At 39.2% G+C, this 4,617-nt stretch overlaps 1 pseudogene; it reads right to left on the bottom strand.

Moving 5' to 3' along the window:
- Positions 1–3,632: 3,632 nt before the first annotated feature.
- LOC102244344 lies at positions 3,633–3,843 on the bottom strand (annotated as a pseudogene).
- Between the last annotated feature and the right edge of the window lie 774 nt (positions 3,844–4,617).

Raw genomic sequence — 4,617 nt, forward strand, 5'->3', positions numbered from 1 at the left:
AAAGAGCTGCATGTGGCTCGACCATAGTAAAACAAAGACTTATATTTTTGATATTTATTTTATATATTTAAATGCCATTTAACAAAGAAAAATCAACCAAAAAAATGAGTTCGCGTGTCACCTCTGACACGCGTGTCATAGGTTCGCCATCACTGTCCTAAGCTGACCTTTGCTAAAAACGTCCTCAATCTGAGGGGTCGACCTCAGTGAACGTACCCCCACTTCTTCTAACTCCACTTCTTCAAAATAGACTCGCTGAGGTGGAAAACCGACTTCTGCGCATGGGCCATGAAGTTTCAATCGCACTGTATGTGCGCCCGCACGTGGTATTTTGTGGAAGAGCCACACTCAAGGGGCTAAAGAGCCGCATGTGGCTCGCGAGCCACGGTTTGCCAACCACTGGGCTAGTGTAATATTTCTGGATCCATGGCCCTGTCTAAAGGATAAAAGGAGCAGTCTATTAGAATAAAGTTGAGTTGGGACTGTGTCACTTCATGGGAAAATAGAATTATGGTTGCAAACTTACCAGGTTAAAATCAGACAACCATTTGATTTTCCAGAATATTACCAACGTGAGCCATTTACCAGCTCCTTACTATTTTCAGTATGTACTATGCCCCAAGCACAATTCTAAACACCTTAGATGTGCTCTCTTAATCCATCCAATAACCTGGTGAGAGAGGTATAATTACATTTAATGGAGGAGCTACCGAGGTCCAGTCTAAATAGTATGCCCAACATCACACACCTAGTGGTAGGACTAGGATTTAAATTTAGGATTTGAGTTTGGAGCCTCAGCCCAGGTGCCTTCCTCACTGGGTTTCTGATCCCTATGTGTAGTAATCATTTCCTCTGGGCAGCATCTAGAATGCCTAGGAAACACTTCCCTTCTCAAAAGTTATATAATTAATATCGAGAGAGCTACAGTCAGCCATTAGAAATACTTCTAAAGCGGTTCTCCACCTGTGGGTCGCGACCATCGGAAAACACATATAGCATATCAGATATTTACATTATGATTCATAACAGTAGCAAAATGACAGTTATGAAGTAGCAACGAAAATAATTTTATGGTTGGGGGTCACCACAACATGAGGAACTGTATTAAAGGGTCGCGGCATTAGGAAGGTTGAGAACCATAAAGGGAGGAATGAAGTCTGCTCCTCACTCTTTGTTTTACCATTGGAGAAACAAGCCCCACACTCACAGTCTCACCCTGAGGTAAGTAACAGAGAAGGAACTAGGATCCAGGATCCAACCCATGTCTCAGGACTCCTGTGGTCCCTGCACTACATCAACTGATTTTTCTTTGATATTTTTTGACCAGTTACTATTTTCCAGGCATTATGGCAATATAATTTGGTTCATCTCATCATATTTCCTCTTAGAACACCATGTATATCTTCAGACAAACTTTATGCACTTTAGTGCTTCGATGAATCTTTATCAAATAACAGGAGCCACATTTTAGACCTTTCTTTTTTTTAGAGACATCATCAGAGTGACAGGTGCATGCTCAACATAGGTGGACTGAGTGAAAAGTCGTTCAGAAAAAACACACAAGGCAGTCCGACACAAACATCTTTGTTCTTACTTTGCTCTGAAGAGTATAGTAATTTAGCTGAGATGCAACTTGATCCTTACCATTTCAATCAACGTTCTTGCCTTCTTCCTACTGCACCCTCATTTTCCCAAAAGCAGTACCCAGGGTGATTTTTTTCATGTTTTAAACATTTCTCAAAATATCCCTAATAATATAATCATCATGGGGCCCCTAATGGCCCAATTTGCTTGTGATGACTGTCTTTATTATATAATGTGACATGGTTTCCCTTGATACAGGGGTGGGGAACCTTTTTTCTGCCAAAGGCCATTTGGATATTTATAATATCATTGGTGGGCCATACAAAATTATCATCTTAAAACATTTAATTAACTCACCCCTAATGCCTTGGCAGGGCCAGACCAAATGATTTATGGGCCTTATATGGCCCAAGGGTTGGACGTTCCCCACCCCTGCCTTAATAGGATAGAAACGCTCCAAAAAATTGTTGTGATAGCATTGCAGTATTTTATAAATATCCTATACAATTGAAAGGCTTAGATGGACTCAGATTTTTGACAGTAAAAATATCTATTTGTACTACTGACTTTTCTTAGACTTGTTTGTACCTTGAGGAGTAATAGTCTGGTGGCTAGGGCTGGAATACACTCATTTTATTAACTAAAAATTACAATGAATACACTTTGATTTTAAAATATAAAGTAATAACAGCAATGTGAAAAAAGCATATCATCATCATTAGTGAAAAATTTATATTGATATAAGAATCAAAAGGTAAAATTCCTATATTTTCCACAAGATTTTCTTTTAAAGATCAACCTTTTTCAAAACAATCTGAAAAGCACCCTTTGAATTTTCTTTGTTATTCTCTTTGTTATCTTTACCAGGTTCTTTCAGAAAGTACCAATTTTATTTTAAAGTTTTAATCAATATTTCACATGGTGAAATCTTTTTCTTTGACACATGAGTTATCAAAGCATTCTTTCCTTCCCCAGGCAGCAGCTTTGAGCTGGGACTAACAATAGATCTTGTGGATACTGACCTGTCCATGTAAAGAGCAGATCAGACACCATGGGGATTCCTTTCCATGTTTGTGACTCTTAAATCAGCATAAGCAACACACAGGTCCTTCCATTAAAAGGCGAGCTTTCCACAGTGGTATTATATTGCTGATAGCATTTGGTTTTCATTATTTCAAAGACAATAGACAGTTGTACAGCTGGACATTGTTAACTGGATATATACTTATTCAATTCTTTCTTTTTAAATATTTTTTGGAAGTGATTGTTTCCAAAACACAGTAAAATTTTCTCCTTTATATATTGCCTACCCTTTAAGTGGCATATGCAATTAAAACTTTCAGGTAAAAATTAATCTTCTTTCAACACAAACTTACTTTCTCTTTCTCTCTCTCTCTCTCTCTCTCTCTCTCTCTCTCTCTCCCCTTTCTTAGTTTCAAGTTGAGGAATTTACTATGGAAATATGAGAGACAGACACCCCAAGAGACTGAAGGAAATATCTCTTCAAGCCAAGTGGGGGCCTGGCCTTGACCTCCCCAGAAGGACAAAAACCTGGTGGGTTAGCAACAACGTTCTCTGGCAGCCACCTCGCCAGCGCATGAGTTTCTCATCTGGGACAGTCTTCTATCCCTCAACAAAGGTGGGGAGGAGACAAAGACTGCTTATAGAATTAATGCAGAGGCAATGGCAGCTGTAAGGCAAGTCTGAGAGAGAGAGAGAAAGAGAGAGGTGAGACAGACTTTAACAAAGAGTCCCAGGCTTTTGGCTCTGAGTGCCTCAAATACATTGACAAGTAGTTCTACAAAATGTCACTGAAAAGGTAAAATGCCTAATGTTTTCAAGAGTTCCCCTGGACTTCTCCCCAAATGTCAAATCCCACTGCCAGACATACATGGAAGAGCCCAAAGCCCACATTTTTGAAGAAAGAAAAACAGAAATAGGCCCTGTAGCTCTTTAAGGAGAAACGGAGTCGAAAGCTGCTGGGACCTTTCCCACGTAGGTGTGTGTTCTGGAAAGCAACTTCCTTCCCAGCAGCAGCTTGCACAGTTCTAGGCGAGGGTCTCCCCTTTTGTCACATGTGCTTTAATGCCCTCTATTCTCCATTCAAGGGATTTCAATTTCTCATTTAGTGTTGGGAGTCTTGAGTGACAAGCCATATAGAATGATTTTCTTGATGTTGTTGGTGATGACCTCAATGTACTCCGGGTTCACCAAGTCCTGGTGAATTTGCCCCTGCACAGGGTCATCTTGTCCCTCCATGGCTGCCACCTAAGCAACCAAACTTCATATATATATATATTCAAAGATGAGTTACCAGCTGTTCCTGGATACGGAAGTGGCAACTTGGGGTTGGGTTTACACCCTAAAAATAATTTCTCTTTCTCTCGGTATTGCTAGCTGTTTTCTAGTTAGATTTGTGCCAACAGAAGGGTTTTTCTCCCATTAAGGCACTGAGAGAGTTGTGCTATAATGATTGAGTGCAGTCTGACCTCAGACTTCTGTGGGCTTCAATCTTGTCTCTGCCACTTACTTGATTCAAAGCCTTGGACAAGTCATTTAAGTTCTTTGAATCTCATTTCATTACATGTATCATTGCTTGACATATTGGCTGGGTAGAAGGATTTAATGATATAATCCTATTCTTGACACATAATAGGTGTTTTATACCTATTAGCACCATTATTAATTGTGTAGTAAGTCTGACATACAGAGACAAACATTTGCCTAAAAATGGCTCATGCTTATTTAACAAAGGAAGAATTTATTTTCACCACATTTCCCCCAAATTTATGTCTTTAAGCATCTTCTAGCTTTTTTCCGATGAGGTCTAATTGAAAAAATAATATTATTTCCTAAGAATAGAAAGTCACTGGGTATAACTAATACGGTCTTCTGGGGGATTACATTTAAACATGAGTTTTCTTAAGCAGTCGCTATTCTTTTAATATTAGATAGCTTCAGATTTTTATGATTTGCATGTGTTGCGACAAGCTGACCAGAAGGATTCTTAAAGAAAAATGCTAAAGTTGGACT

Source organism: Myotis brandtii, unplaced genomic scaffold (assembly GCF_000412655.1).
Source record: "Myotis brandtii unplaced genomic scaffold, ASM41265v1 scaffold344, whole genome shotgun sequence".
Classification (NCBI taxonomy): domain Eukaryota; kingdom Metazoa; phylum Chordata; class Mammalia; order Chiroptera; family Vespertilionidae; genus Myotis; species Myotis brandtii.